At 39.1% G+C, this 17,230-nt stretch overlaps 1 protein-coding gene across 3 annotated transcripts in view; it reads right to left on the reverse strand.

The window, feature by feature from the left end:
- The window catches only part of pak4 (p21 protein (Cdc42/Rac)-activated kinase 4), a 35,937-nt gene that overhangs the window by 17,703 nt on the left and 1,004 nt on the right, over positions 1-17,230 (reverse strand). Inside the window, exon 1 of one of the 3 annotated variants that reach the window (XM_075473004.1) lies at positions 12,706-12,775. The exons of 1 other annotated variant lie outside the window; for it this stretch is intronic. The gene's annotated coding sequence lies outside the window, so the exon portion shown is untranslated. Of the gene's footprint in view, positions 1-8,084; positions 8,365-12,705; positions 12,776-17,230 lie in introns of those variants that run through there. One more of the 3 variants, XM_075473003.1, reaches the window with a different exon arrangement.

The raw sequence follows: 17,230 nt of genomic DNA on the forward strand, positions 1-17,230 counted from the left end.
GCCAAAGCCTCACACTTTTAAAGAAAAACCTTTGGATCTGTAACAACAATGTCATGGCTTCTCTCCACAAAGTTTCAAGAAGCTCGGGGCTCTAGTTTTTACACCATCAGACGATCAACAAAGTCCAGCCTCAGGTGCTTTCCTTGGCAGAGGATTAATTACAGACGTATAAAGACGTGACAGCCCAGTAGGTCATCACTCTGCCAGTAAACACAGATGCTTGTCCGACCTGTGACCATCAAATTTACACGCACATTACACATTTTTTGGAGTTTGTCATGAAATCTGCGTTTAGTCATGAAAATATAGATTCGATTTATTTTTCTTCGAACATGTATAAAACAGAAAATGTATGTAAGTATCTGTACATACAAAAGATAGAAAAAAGAAAGAAAATAAAAAAATTCAATCACAAAGTGCTCATACAAAACAACCACACATTGTTCGAAAAAAAAAAAAAAAAAAAAAAAAAAAAAAGGAATGGGAAGAATTACAATACTTTTTTTTTTTTTAGTTTCCCACCCCTTTTTAACTACTCTTCAGTTTACAAATACCCTAACTACAAAATAAATATATAAATAAATAAATATCATATACTAATTAAATTACAATATAACAATTAACCCTATTCTATTCATATATTTCATCACATCCCTCATCGTCCTCCGTCAATATACTTCCTCTTCCATGTACTTGTTTAAATATATATATATATATATATATATATATATATAGTTTTTTTTAGATCAAGATAGATGAATTATCAAAAAAAAGAAGGCATGTTTTGTCAGTTAAAGCTCTTAGAAGGAAAGACGATCAGTATCAGCCACAGTGATAATCAGAGTCATGAAAACTGCAGTAGGTGCATCTCTACATTTAAAAAGAATTTTTAAATAAAATCCACAGCTTACCACATTCTCTGAAATGCTAAAATCATAAACAGTGTATTAATATTTAAAGCAACTTCCTTCATAGTGTAGTGAAGGAGACTCCCACGCAGTGAAAAGAAGTCAGCTTTAATAGAAGTAGATGGTAAATGACCTTAAATATTTCCCTAATGAGTTTACGGTCTGGACTGGTTGTTTCACCATGTTCATACAATTTAATGTTCGTTTTGTTGAGTAATACCATCATCAAAGCATCTAGTTTCAAAAGACCAGGATGGTTAACGGTCAAAAATACGAAGAAAAAGGTTTAAAAACAGTCCGTGTATACAGAGGAAATAGTGTTTATATGAACATAACTGATTTTCTTGCTGATTCTGGTTTCTAATATCTTTAAACGTCTAACCGGCTAAATCTGGATTTCCCTGTAAAAAACTACAGCTGATAACACACAAAACTATTCTTGTAATTTGTTTTGTTTTAAGTGTATTAATTATTTTCCAGACTACAGGGAAAACAAAGCGTTCCCTCTTATTGGACTGTTATATTTGTACAAATCATGTCCTAATATCCTATTTGTTTAAAAAAAAACATCATGTAAAGTTTCTTTTTATCTGCACTTTTGTAAATGAAAACAAGATCAATAGCTAAAAAAAAAAAAGTTATAAAACTAGATTCCTCAGAGCCTGATCTGCCGGTCACTGTGCACAGCTTGTCAAGTTGAAAATCGACAATTTGCGGTCACCTGTCATGCAATCCCGAATGCAACTGTGTCATACAAGTGAGAAAAATCATTACAACTATCAGCTGTTGTGGTTTTATGATATGAAGACGTGCAGATGAGGAAAAAAAATATTGAAAAAACACACTGATTTGGTCAAACTGGTGATCAAAAGCAGAACCAAGCTATGCAGCTGTCCAGAGAGGTCAAGATGACAGGTGGAGCAAAGAAGAAAAACAGGAAAAAGTTCAAATCAAGGCACTGAAAAAGATGGAGGGACGATCTGGGTGGGGTCATGCTTTACAGACTGTTAATAAAGTCTTTCACAGCAGTGAGCGTTTGAAGCTAATCGAGACCCGCCCAGAAACACGCTGAGAAACCCGAGGTTTACAGCCAGAGACGCAGAACTTCGACACAAACACCCGTCAGCAAAAACTACAAAGACACCAACATGAACTGAAGCCAGTCCACTTCTAAATGCACTCAGTAAAGGCTCAACACAAATTAAACTGCTCAAGACAAAAGAAAACAACACCGCGGGGCGTGGCGGCGTGCTCAGTGCACACATTTACAGTTACCAGATTCTCTCGTAAACGGCCGTCTCTCTTCGTTTTAATGAAGACACCCAACAGAATCATAAATCTGTGAAACTGCATTACATCAACCTTTTACAATTCGCCAAATGTTGCAATCGCTGTAATCCTAAAATGTTTGAAAAACAAACCTCAGATTCTGCAGTTTGAGCTCAAAGTTTTACATACGATCATCTGCAGCAGCTATGCTAAATAAAGTCTACATAAAAACATGGCTTCCCTTATTTTTCCTGACAAAAACAGCATTCATCTGAACCAGGACACCCACTTTGTTTCACTCCCGTTAACGGGACCATCTCATATTGACAAGTTTACAACTCTGGTGTCACATAACTCATGGTGGAAGCCTGTCATTAGTGTACGGCTGAGGCTCCAATACAGTGAATGAATGGATCCAAGCGTGGGACACAAAAACTACTGGCTTTAGGGAGCATGAAATGAATAAAGACTGAGGAGATGGAAGGGAAAGAAATGTGAGCACAATTCAAACCCTAAAGCAAGGAGAATAATGTGGGACGGAGGGGGGTTTAAGTATTTAACAAACTTAAACCCAAAGCAAAAATCATTTCACGGGTGGAGAGAAACACAGCCGAGTGGGCTACAAGCCAACATTAGTACTCACATTAAAATTAAAACAAACTTTAAGAGGAAAAACACGTCATTTAGTTCAAATCTGCATCATCAGAAACTGAATAACTCACAGACAGTAACAGTAATCCTTCAAACAGTGTTGGCAGAGCTTTAATAAAGACCACACAACCACAACAAAAGCAATATTCTTATTAATAAAATAAACTTTTTATATTAGACGTTTGGTTACTTATGACTGTTTACAAACATATTCTTCATATGTAGCGGGCATAAAAATATCCAAAAGTACATTTAAAAAACAATTTGAACATTAGGGGCAGTTAGCTAAAGTAGTCGATTGTCCTTTGATGACACAGGACATCACATATTCACAGATGAGCTCTTAAATCAAAGATCGATGAGCATTTAAAACCCTGAGAAACGACTTTGGCAAATGTGGAAACATCTGAAAGTCTGAGCCAGAAGACTGAGGGTGAAAAACAGGATTTTTCTGCCGCTGTCCTGAGCCAAGAAATGATAAGATTTAAAGTAATGACAAACAGCAAGCTGATGACAAAGTAGGAAGTGACCAGCACGGCTTTTTCAGGGCTGATACCAATTATTAGTCATCAAGGAGACCGGTGGCCAGTGTGAAAAATTATGGACGAATTTTCCTCCCGTTTAATTTATACATGAATACCAAAGGTGACTTCTTAAGATTTCTACAGTTTCTCAGTAAAACTGGTTCGTCATCACAGAAAAAGACGATAATACTGCAGTGTTTATTGTAACTTTGCCTAAATCTGTTATCTTACGTTCCAAAAACAGTTCGCTGAAGCCGTTTCAGACGTTTCTGCGATGGTGCGGTACAACCTGAGCAGGATGGACTCAGATAGAAACCACAGAACAGTGACCACAGATCACAGGAAGTGGCGGCTGCTGCAGAGATGAAGAAGTGCATTTTCCTTTTAAATGAGTCTGTCCCAACGTTTGACTATCAACATTTATCATCTCACAAAAACGGACAAGATTGTTCAATAATTAAAATGTGCGCTCTGCCACTGCAGCATTAAGCTAAAGCTAATCCAGCGCCCCCCTGTTGATCACATGCCTGCGTGTACCAATCACAGCTGTTTCAGAACAGAGCAACTAGAAGTTTCCAGGAATAAGTTTGGACGATTTAGAGAGATAAACAAGAACAGAGTGCAGAGCGTGGAAATAAAGAAATGAGACGCCTGAACCAGCGGAGGGAGGAGAGCTTGACCATCATCATTTGTTTGGAAAATGCTCTGGATTTAGGGGGGCAAGTTCAAGGCATGTCCGACTGGGAATGGGACCCCGAGGCAGACTCACTGGAGGGATTTCATGTCCCTTCTGACCTGGGAACGCCCTGGGATCCCTCGGGATGTGCGGGTTTCTCTGCTGAACCCGTTGGATCTGCAACATGACCTCGGATAAGTGGAAGATGATGGACGGATGGATGCTAACCAACACCACATCATATGCAAAGAGCGCTGTAAGGGTCGAGTCTGCGCTGCAAAGCAACAAAACAAACTTATCTAACAACAGCGATAAGTGATGTAAAAAGATGTCAAATCCATCTAACTTATACACACACATCTATGGAAATAGATGTGTGTGTTTAAGTTATAAAAACTGATGTCTCATGTAATCTAACAACAACAAATGCAATAATATTACAATTATAGGTTTCAATTCACCATACACCTGTTGTTTATTACTTTCTTATATTGCTTGTTTTACACTCTTATTTCTCTGTACATGTGTCTCTTTATGCTGCTGTTCACTATAACAAATCTAAATCCACGTACCTCATGTACACCTAAAACAAAAAGTAATAAATAAAGTAGAACATTTGGATATTTTCCAGTATCAGAATAGTCACCGACACCTGTTAGTGAAGCACGTAAACCCACATAATTATTGAACTTCCGTGTTAAAAAGTGCATTTGTTTCACATATAAAGCTCAAAGTTTAAAACCAAGAGGAAAAAGGTCCACTGGTTTCCAAAAGAAATGAAATGATCTTCTGTTAAGGGAACGCAGCTTCAGAAAGATTGATCTTTGAGTGGACCGTCAAACAGTGATTACAGTAGCTCACTCTGCCCACAATCCCCCTCAATCTGTCTCCCTGCTCCTCTTTTCCATCCGATTGTTTCCAAACCTCCTCCCACATTTCCCGTCGGCCTCCTAAATCCAACCTCTCCCTCCTTGCGTTGCTCCACTGCCGCCCATGTATGCCTGAATGAACAGTGAGAAAGCCTGTCTGCTCGGTGGGCAGGAGCCCGCTGATGAGCTCTGGCTGAGGCTGCTGTCTTCTGGCCTGATTCAAGTGTTGTATATGGGTGGTCTGCACCCCGAGAGTCACCATTCATCATTGTAATGATTGATAGGGGCTGTTTTTGATTCTAGCATTTGATGCAAGTCAACTTCATTTATCACGCACTACCTTTCCCGTTCAGTTCCACCTAAACGCTGGCATCTTCTTGGTCCAGCCTTGGTCAGGAGGCCATTCATCAAACACAGATTGGCTCTGGATTTGGGCTAAATCTGTGTCACCGAGTTATTTCAAGGAACAGAAGACAGTAAAAGTAAAAAGAAACAAATGTAGGTAAACAAATGCTTAAACCTGGACTTTATTTACTACCTAAAGCGCTCAGAGTAGTCAATAGAACTGGTATCAGTTTTATAATGAGAATAATTTCATATTTTTTACACATAATAATATTTAAAATACTAATTGATGCTTAAATGCTTCATTGATTTCAGTTCTGAACTAATTTAAACATCTAAAAGTAAACATTGTAACATGTGAAGTCATTAAGAAACAACCTTGTTGCCACTTAAACACAAATATCTGACTTTGTAAAGTCCATTTGAATGCACCGTGAGGTCTGAAAACACAAATATTTGTTTTATAGTGATGTAGATTTTAGATTTTACAAATAGGACTTCAGTGTCCCATGAAGTCTTTTGGTGTACGGTGACATTTTAGTTGATTTTCTAACATATAAACTTATTTTAGCACGTAATCAACACGGGTGAAATGTTGATTAATTATATCTGACCGAGCCAGGAAATCTTTCTAACAAAATGCATCATCAATAAAGGGATGTTAGCACCAATCATTCTTATTTAAATAAACATCTTATCGCATTTAAAACTAATGATGCTACTGTCTGAAAACGCCTCTTCGGGTGAAGCTAATGATTTTCTGTCTGCAGCTCCATTGATGGATACCTGGCATGACCATCTCTCTAAGAACAATAACAACAACAGTTGAGGGTTGAGTAAGCAGACATCAACAAACTTAAAAACACATAAACCTGTTCGTGTGCAGCTGAGCAATATCAAAATACACTGGAAGTGAAAGTTAAATCTGTCAGGATCATCGGGTTTAGCTCATATTGAGCAGATATTCCCTTTAATATAAAAACAAATTAATACAAAGACTTTCATTATGACTCGAGCAGCCATTTCTCTTTCTGCTAAATATTCAGTTTAATTCAATTCAGCTTTTTTTCTCAAGGATCTCAAGGCACTTAAAAGATTCAAGCAGGTCATAATCCAATCAAATCAGATTCTTTAAGATTAGAATTAGTCTAATTCACACAATGCAAATTTGAAAAAGTTGCCAAACTGAAGAGACACTGCATCAAAACTTCTCTTTGATTCAATACCTCGTATGTCCTGAGCGTGTGGAAAAAAAACCAAGAAGGGGGTGATTGTCTGAGTCTTATCGCTAACCTAAAACATGTTTTTGGAAATCAAATCAAATTTATTTGTATAGCACATTTCATTTACAAACAATTCAAAGTGCTTTACATAAAATAAAAGCATTGCAGCAGGGAGTGGAAGAAGCATTAAAAATACATAAAAGAATATGAAGAGAAACAAATAAAATAATTTAAATGAATTTAAAAACAAGAAACAGTCCAGATAAATTAAAAGATATCGTGCAGATTTCATGCATAGACACATGAGAAAAGCAATGTTTTTAACCTGGATTTAAAAATGTCACCATTTTGTGAAAGTTTAATCTCCACTGGCAGTTTGTTCCACTTGTTTGCAGCATAACAGCTAAATGCTGCTTCTCCATGTTTAGTCTGGACTCTGGACTGGACCAGCTGACCTGAGTCCTTGGATGTAAGAAATTGTGAATAAGTTTAATTAAAGAGCTGCAACGACAGATAAACTCATGCTGACCACATGTCCAGAATTAAGGCATCAAACGGTCTCTAAATGATGACCGGTAGGCACAGAAAACAAGAAGTTGTCACAGAAAGTTAAACCTTTGTGTGCCATTGTTTTTATAATCTGTCAATGTTAGTTAGCACATGGTTTCTTTTTTTATATATATATATATATTCTATGTGCTACAAAACTGCTAGATCCGGTGCATTTACTTGACAGACCGTTGTAGTCAAGTAAATAAACCCAAACTGTTCAATGAGAGGCAACAGCGACACAGAAACACTAACATTAGCTTGCTGCTGCTGAATCAGAGGTGATAATTAATAGCCTGTTCTCTTGGTGCTGCAAACACACAGGACAGCACCTCTCTCCCAGCGTTTCCCAGATTTATAAAGTGCTGTGCAAACAAACTGCACACAGGCTGACCTTGGAGCTCTGAGTGCTCCAACTACCACCAGTTTGCTCACAACACCAACAGAGGGAACTTGTTTACATACAACTGTCCTCTAAAATTATATAAAAAAACCCGGGTTAAACTCAAGTTCTACCTACCAGGTGACAGGCAACAATAGACCTCTATTATCTACTTAGAGCCCGTGCAAATATTATTTAACTAGGGACTGAATGAGCAGGAAGTTAACAGACATCATCAACCCCCATTCTGTGCACACATGAAACCAGAAGCCACTTGTGTTGAATGGTATTAAATTAACTTTCTGCACAGAAGAGCAGGAAAACCCATCTTCCAAGTAAGTTTAAACACAGCGGACAGCACAAATTACCATCACCCCTCCCAGATCTCTCCATGTGTCACCAACACTTGTGCAAAGAAAGCCAGATGACAGGATGGGGGAGTCCAACAGCTGCCTTGACAGTCACTGATATAAGCAACAGGTTTCAGAGACCCCCCTCACTCTGAGCAAACAATAAAGTTATTATTCCTTTTCTCTGACTCACAGTTAATCCACGCAGTGAGTTTTTAAACAACGGAGGTTTTTGTTGTGGCCACAGCTCGGTCCCAACAAACCCCGTGGGAAGTTGCACCGTCCACGTACAACTCTTAACTCGCTTTCCACACGACTAAAAGGTCGGGAGTACTCACTTCTAACCGCAGGCACTTCTTCAGCCAGCGGCGACGCACAATCCACCTGATCTCATGTCGGAAACGCAGCGGAGGGACGAGGAGGGAGGAGAGACAGGACTCCCTGCAGCAACAAAGTTGTTTCCGTGGAAAAATTAAACTCTGTTCAACCTTTACTCTGTTCTCGTCTTTACAGACCAACGTGACACGGACACGGATGTAAAGAACCAACGACAGCGAAAGATAAACACCGAGGACACGGACCAGTGCCGCGGCTTTGAGCTTGTAAATATGAAGTGTGTCGCATTCCTATGGTTTCAGCAAAGCGCGGCCCGGTTTCATGACGTCACCGACACACGCGCGCGCACACCCAGACACAGATTAAAGCTGCAGTCTGCAACTCTTTTTCAAGCATAATGCCTGGAACTGTCCGGGGATTCTGAAAGTAGTACATTAAATACCCCAATACAAAAAAAAAATGAGTTCTCTAGGTCCCCTATATGTCCCGCTAGGTCCCTCCAAAGCCAGCAGGTTTGTTTACAAAATTGCAGACCGGACCGGTAAAAGGTAACCAATCAGGTTTACAAGCTGGGCTCTGCTGCCTGTCAATCACCGATTGTGCACGCGCGATACAAGGTAGGCTCGTCCCCACGCTTATTTATCTAGACTATTGAACTTCATTACGGGCTAGTCTACTTACTGTGTCTTCCATGATCGCAAATGACAGGTGAGTTGGTGAATGAGGAGTCGTGTACGGGCATCTGGCGTGCACATAGACGTGCATGAGTTCTCATGTGTTTTGATGGGGCGGGACAAGAAGGTGAATAACTTTTTATTTTTCGGTTAAACATTTCTTGCATTTTGCGACTACGGAGGTCACCGTTTTCAACTTCAAGCGTTCTGATAGATCATGTAAACTCTTAAAATGCCAAACATTAGGACTTTACGTATGACAACAACAAATCTTGCAGACTGCAGCTTTAAGCACGGGTCTATTCACAGCGATTTATGTCGTATCAACCGCGGGTCATAAAATCAGACAAAGTCACGCCTTTCCTTCTCGTCTTCCTTCCTGCCGTCGCAGGTGTGTTGTTACCTGCGCAGTCACGTGACTACTGGACTTCCTGTTGCCAGCTTTATTTGAAGCCTGCAACTATAATCTATATTTTAAAAACAAACAAAAAAACATACACATTTAATAGGTATAATCTAATAAAGGGTATATCTAAATGTTTTAACTGTTTGTCCTGCTAACAGCCCAAAAACTGCAGGCGATACATGCAGCAGAACAGAAGAAAAACGACATATTCTCTCTATTTTTATGGTGTAATAGAAGTCAAAGCTGGTCCATTAAAGCAGGAACACCATCTTATTACATAAACTGTATTTTCATGATAAAATGGCAAAGCATAGTCTTTTTTTGGGGGGGTTAAAAAAAAACTGATGATTTAGTCTGAAAAACACATATTTAAAGCCCATGGTGATGTCTTTACTTTATGTCCTGCAACAGGGGATACAGAAAAACCAAAAAACAACGTATTCTTCCTTTTTTTCAATGTATACTACAAGTTAAAGTTAGTCCAATAAAGCAGACACACCATCTTATTACATATACTGAATTTTTATGATAAAATAGCTAACCAAAGTTTTGTTTTCTGGGTTAAAAAAAAAGTCACGATTTAGTCAGAAAAACACTAATTTAAAGCCCACGGCTTTACTATATGTGCTGCTGACAGCCCATAAACTACAGGCGATATAAGCACCAAAAAAATATGAGCTAATAAAAATAAAGGCAGACAAGCTATTACTACATTTATTCTACATCTACGTGGTGCTGATAACAACATATGAATGCCCCAGGTTTAAATAATAATGTGCACAGAGAGCGATCATTTACTCTCTGAACCATCAAGTGTGACACGTTCATTTCACCTCCAGTCAGTCATTTATGTTAATGCGAGGGTTGTGTATTCCTGCCAATATGACTCACTCTCGCACAACAAGCTCTGACAGTACGACTGAAATTAGGTCGTTTGTCTGATCAGGACGTGTTGCTGTGAAATACCATGCCTGCCCGCTAATATAAACAGATCTGTCACCAAACTGATAGTGAGTCAAGGCCAAATAACTAAACACAGTATCAGAAATGTGGCCAATGTTTCCCAAGGAGCCGTGTTGGCTCTGTCTGTTTTAATCACACTGGGAAAATTTATGTTATGAGGAAAAAAAACTTAAATTTAACAGCATAAAGACTTGCTTACTTTGTAATTAACCTTAATTTCTAGAGAGATATACACGTTTTTAAAAATGACTTCTTAAATAATAGAAGATGTTTTAGGCTAACGTATGGGAATGGTTAACTGAAAGATTCTAAAATCTTTTTCAATCTTCATCAGATAACAATAATCTAACATCTAAAGGATGAGATCAGTGTTATAAAAACAGCTCCTGAGCTAAATCAGCCCTAACAGATCATAAAGTGTCAGCCTCAATAAGGAAAAGGCCTGCTGAGATTTCTTTGAGTGTAAAAATACAGGAGGACGTGGTCGACTCAACACATCAGAGCCAATCACGAGGCTAAGTTCAAACAAAGCATGCAGTGTTGCAGCCAATCAGGGCCAACTTCCAAAGGCAGGTTGTGGAATGTGGAGAGGTCAATGATAAAGACGGCGGTGTAACGACACACAGCGTAGCTCACACACACGTATTTCCCAACAAAAACACACAATGAACGGGAGAAATTTTGACTCTGAACAGGCCCAAAGGGGACCGGCGCTGGCTCTGAATGTTCTGGCTGATTCAGAGAAATATTTCTGACGAGTCAGGATGGAGTTCACGAGCAAACCAACGGCACAACTTTCAGGATGAACGGGACGGCGTTAAGGTCACCTCACATAAACATACGGAGCCCCCTCAGGGCCACAATGTTTGTTCATTTTAAACAAATTTGAAAATCAAAAAAATAAGAAGTGCAACAAAAGTTATATCGGTTTGGATTTAAGTTTAATACATTTGAGCAAATATACGTCTTATATCTCGTGTTTAACCATTACAGGCAGCGGTAAATGATAGAACCACCAGCCGAGACAAAGCTGTGGTCGCCGGGGTACACCAGGCGGTCACAGTGGGCTGCACATCTGGATATTTGGAGTGTTCTTGTCGCATACTGAGAGAGGCCCCAGTTAAACACAGGTCAGATGACCGGGAAGTTGCCATGTTGACGTGAACCCCTGTGTGGGGAACTTTGTTGGCGTGGGAGATGTCCACTTCTAAAGCGTGCCTGACAATAACTGATCAATTTGGCAGCATTTATCGCTCTCAGACGGCGCAAATAACCAAACTGTGTCAGCGCCACATGTTCGCTGGGATTCACGTTAACAGCGTGTACAAAAAGATGGGTCAAACAAGTTGCTGAAGTTCCCACGTTTCCCGAAGGCAACGCAATAGAGCGAGCCCCGTTGAGCTGAGGCTGAGAGTTACCATGACGATGACGAAAAAAAAAAAAAAAAAAAAGACGCTTCAATTGGACCGTGTCATGTCCACCGTCTGCGCAGCGGTCGTTTAAAAACGCAGATGTGGCTAAAAGCTGCTTATCGGTCGACTTTGTTGTTGTTAGAAATTCTCACCAGGTGCATGATGGGAAATAACCTCAGAAAAATCAAGTGGTGGTCTTAAAAATAGTGACCCTGCAAGCTCTCGAGTCTTTGCAAAATCTTTGGTCTGTGACTTGTGATGCAAATTTCAGATGAAATGACAAAACACCCATAATAGTCACATAGAAATGCTGCTAGTTTATCATCATGATAGAAGAATTATAATACTTGGGCTAATTATTGATAAAAAAGCTAGTCGGTTATTCATTTAAAACTACTGCAATATGCCACGTGTCCAAAGAGGTTTCTCACACATTTTCTTGCCAAAAGACTATTTTATCAAACAAATTCAGAGCTGATAATGTTGCAACATGAAGAATGTTATTCATTAACAGAGAAAACCACCAACAAATCATCAGTTTAACTGATTTAAATGCATGTTACAGCTTTCTGGATCACGTTGAAACAAGTAAAATCACGTTTTATCTGACTTTACTCATAAGTAATCTTTAAAGTTTTAAACTTTAAATCAAGAATAAACAGCTGTAAGCCATTAGGATGTGCTGATATCACATTTAAACCCCAGTCAGCTTTACTTTGTGCTCAGCTACTCATCAAAAGCTGTTGTGTCCCAAAAAACAAGCAGCTTTCACGCAGTGTCTGGTTAAACATGGTGGCATCCTGTAAAACATGTGACTCACAGCAGCACCGTCATTACATAATGATGTCATGTTGTCAAAAACAGAAGTAATGCGCTCACATCCCCTCTAGGTAGTGAAGCCGGTCATCAAGGGGTTTAAATGATGGTTTATGATGCAGTCGTGTCACATTCAGCAGGTTAATGTGACTCAGCGGAGGGAAGAATATGAGCTAAAAATCAGTCACATGCTGGTAAATACGGGCCGTTTATCGCTGCATTGTGACAACAATTATACAAAGTTTGGACATTTCACAGCTAAAAGCTTTCTCAGAAGCGTAGAGTAGTGAAAGACAGCGGATCCAATCCTGAGAAACAATACAGCGCCTGGTATTAACAGACTGAGTCCTACCTGCGTTATCCAGAATATTCCAGCTGCTGTGGTGCAAAAACTCATTGCAACAGCAGCACAACTGAGACGACACACTGCCACCATCCAGAAGTCTCTGTATTGTTGTTGTTAAACCACTATATACAGTAACCGGGAACCTGCAGGTCCAAGCATGATTTTTAGCTTAGGCTGAAGAAACCACATCAGCATACACAAGAACAAAGCTCCCATCTCTGTTCTTTTGGGAAATAAAGTCACTTTGTTTTCACATTTAATTATTTTGGGCCATCAAAACTTCATTAAGCCCCTATTTCTATGACTAAATTTAAGTTGTTTTTTTTTAAGGCTGGTCATCATCTGAACTGGTTAAATGAAATGTTTCATCCCTGCATATCAACTTCCTACGACTTGCATCAGTCTTTAGGTGCTTAAACTCAGACTGGGTGGTTGAAAGAGCCTGTTATTGTTATGATATGGAATGTCTTTTTTTTTTTTTATTCTTGCCTCTGTTCCTGAGCACCTACGGGGATGTGTTGATGTTGGCTGCTGCTGTCATTCCAGAGAGGATTTTTCTTTTCCTCCGAGGCAATAAGCCTGGCCCTCTCCCTCACTGTTACACCGGAGAATCATAACACAGCGTCTGATGTGTGTTGTTTCTTCTTTTACCCCCCTATGCCTTCTCTGCCCCACCCAGGACTCACTTAATCCAGCTTATTCTGATCCTGCAGACACTTTTAACTTTTGGTTATTTTTTTCCTGAAGGGTTTGGGTGGTGCAGGCTCATTTTGACCGTTTGATGTCGTCGTTTTTGCAGGAAAATCCCAATAAGAACAGTTTGATGAACTTTCCCGACATGTTAGAAGTCAAACAATGAAAACAACAGTCTTACTCGGCACGTAAAAGCCGACAATGATCGGAAGAAAATTAATTTACAACAAGTTCTTTGTGCTTTCTTCCCTGAAACTTGTTTTTTTTGTCATCTCTAAAGTGATTTATGGCAGTCATGCTTTTTTCAATTGCAGTATTTGCTCCATAAATCTAAATATTTGGCTGTTAGAATGAGCTGAATCAAGCCGATAGCTCTGCACATTGCCTCCCCACTTCCCTTCCCAACAAACACATTCATCTCTGCTTTCACTCCTTCTTACTATCTCCCATATCACCCGTCTCCATCTCTCTGTTACACGTAGCCTAAGCCACACCTCAACACCCTCATTTTCAAGCCAATGCCATTTTTTTCTGTGAAACTTGATAACAAGAGAGATTCGAGACCTTTAACATCACCAAGCTTGCTCATCCAGTACAGCATTAACTCAACCAGCAAGGACACAAAAACCAAAATGATGGAGGTAAGATACAAGTTGTATAAATAAAAAAACGAGTCGTTTACATGATATAAAGTTAACTTTCCTTGAGTTAAATTACTTGCACCATCTGAGATACAGCTTTGCAACACTTGGGTAACTGGAGATTAACTTAAAAACAATAAACTGAGAAATAAAAACACATTTAATTACTTTTTAATCAAAGTTACAGTTCAACAGATTTTTTTCCTTCAACATCATAATCTCATATCTGATAATGAGCATCCAATAAAAATTATCACTAAAAATTGGATGTAATTGGTCTACTGTAAGTTTTGCAGCCCAACTTAAAATGAAATGCCTCAAAACTTAAGTTTTACTAAAGTTTGTGCGCTTTGTGACTAATTATAACTGAAAATCAGATCATTAAGTATTATATATACCATTCAAGTAGCTTAAAGATGATGTCTGTGCAGTGAATCGTGCCATAATCTCCCACACAGAAGGCTAGAAGAGCAGAATATTTTCAACCTTTTCTCTGCTCCTGTGCTTGTAAACCGTCACGTTCTCTGTTTAGAGAATCAGAAACTTTCCCCGAGCGGACGCGCTAATGCTAAAAGCTACTCAGAACGGAGTTGATTTAAAAAGCTCGGTCTAAAACAACTTAAACCTAAAAAGTTTCAGAGTAGTGAGAGCGAACATTATATTTGCACCTGATCACTTCTGCATTAAGACAGCAGTTAATTAATCCATGGATTTCTTTTATTCTTTTTTAGATTAATCTTAATTTTTTTGGGACTAATCTTGTCCTTTAAACATCAGACTGTCTTAAATTTAAAATAGAATCAAATCCAACTGTAAAGCTAAAAGAAAAGAGAGAATATTGCTGAGGTTTATTGGTGGAGGGCGACTGAGTTTTTTTGATCATGAAGACCTATACAGGTGCAGATGGGAGGTCTGGAGCTACTCGTGCAGCTCCGTACAGTTTCTGTAAGTTATCAGGACTATTATTTTCTCTAAAGAGCTCATTGAGAAACTGTCTCTGTCTGTCATGTTGACTCAAGCTGAACTAAACATCCACACAGACTCAGTTTGGACTTTAGTGGTAAAAGTGTGCTGCTGTGAGCTGTATTTATGGCAGAAGACAAAACAGGAACATCACTATGAGACGGCCTGCAACATATAGCAACTGAAACACAATTAAAAGACAACTGAGCAAAAAAGCAGTAGTCTTTTACCAATCCATTTGCTAAAACAGAATTTGTTTTAAACACAATAGATAATCAGGAAATGGCGTCTGAGGCGCTGAAACCGTCTTTGTTTGAAAGAAAAACATCCCACACTCTGGAGGTTCTGCACAGGAGAAAGTGTAAACAGCTCGATATAGAAACTAAATTCATAGTAATACAGCTCTTGCTTCATTTTATTTAGGTTTGAGTTATTTTTAAAGATGTGCTCTTATGGTGTCACCATTGTGACGTGTATCATTTAGCTTAGCTCACATCTTTAGGAAAGCTTCAGATCCTCCCTGACTGCTTTCTTCTACAGGTAAGACGCTGACTATTCACAAGGACTTCAGACAAAACCACCTAACACACATCACACACCACTGACTTGCACTGCTTTCAGCCTCGAGCAGCCACCTTAGTACACTGATGTGAAAGCGGCTCGGAGCTCACAAAAGAAGTCTGAACGGCAGCTGTGTTTGCCTCTCTACACGAAGGACCTTTGGGTCAGCTAGCATCAAAGTAATGACAACATCCCTCCTGCCATCAGCTGTGCTCCCTGCTGGAGAAGTCTGTCAACAGTAACCCACAATTCCATGTTATCTCTATCTTCATGGCTCACTTTCCAGCTGAGATTACTATAAACACCCCTCATTCAAATCCAGGTTTCCAAAATCGGCTGACGATCAAGAACAAAACGCCTAAAATAATCTACTCTGATGGCCACTTTTACACTAAATCCTTAGTGTTGTTCACTTAGTTGTGCTTGATCCTGAATACGAATAATTCATGTAGAACTTGCAGAGAAATCTCAAAAAACACATATTTAAATGCCTCCGCTGTCCTCTGACACAACAATTAAAGTAAAGGTCTGGACAAATTTCTGTTTCATCATCAATTTAGGAGTTCAACTGCACCAGAACACCGGTCTTGGTAAATGACTTTAGCAGACATCACCAAAGAGGTTAAGGCACCTATCTTATATTTATAGAAGCTCGAAGCCAGCGACAGGTGTTATTTCAACCAAAGAAGTTGACAGTCGATGTCTTAAACTGGCAAAGCTTCATGCCTTTATTGTGTAATCTCAGTAAAGTGCCTGAAAATGAAAGAGAAAGATGTAGGAAACAGCTCCAGATGGATTTTTACCCTGAGATGCTGCTGCTTGCAGCCTGAGCTCAGCATGCTGAATTCTGCACCGTCACTTTAACTTATTTATACCATTGTACTGTCACTTTACTGCATCCTTGCACCTTCTGCACTGCTTATGTGTCTTACTCGGGCCTTACACCTATGTACATATTAATCATATTACAATACTGTCTACATGCAGCTCTTAGTACATGTTATCTAAATTCTCCACTCACTGTATCTGCATACCTCATATATATGCACTGTTTTAACAATGTACATATTTTTCATATATTTACAATAGCTATTTATTTCCAAACAGATTTCCACTGCACTAAATAATTGTGTATACTGCACTTCTGGTTATATGCTAACTGCATTTCATTGGCTCTGTACCTACATTCTGCACAATGACAATAAAGTTGAATCTGAATGGAGGAGGAAAACCAAGTATCGTTAAAGCTTTTGTCCATTTAGCCTCACAATCTCCCTGACAGAGGAACAAACGTCTTGTTGTACTTACATCTGAACTTTAAGGCTCTAAAAAGCCTCCAAGTTGTCCTTGAATGACTTTTTATAAAGCCAGGTTAAATAAAGAGAAAGCCTCTTTTGTTCAGATCTATGCACCCAACCACTTGTAAATTTGACCATCTGCATTTTGGTGAGTGTCTATTGACATATATTTCATGCATTTAGCAGCAAAGTCAAACACAATAACATTGTTTTGGTCACATTTTGGATTAAGACCAAATGAAAATGACAGATTTACAACTGGGAGGAAGCGATTTGTTGCACTGGAAGGACAAAGGGAGCAGACAAAAGCTCTAAAAGCATGAACTGAAAAGCAATAGTGGCATAAATTAACAGATTTTCAGACCTTGGTGTAGA

The sequence above is a fragment of the Odontesthes bonariensis genome, chromosome 9 (genome assembly GCF_027942865.1).
Source record: "Odontesthes bonariensis isolate fOdoBon6 chromosome 9, fOdoBon6.hap1, whole genome shotgun sequence".
Lineage (NCBI taxonomy): Eukaryota > Metazoa > Chordata > Actinopteri > Atheriniformes > Atherinopsidae > Odontesthes > Odontesthes bonariensis.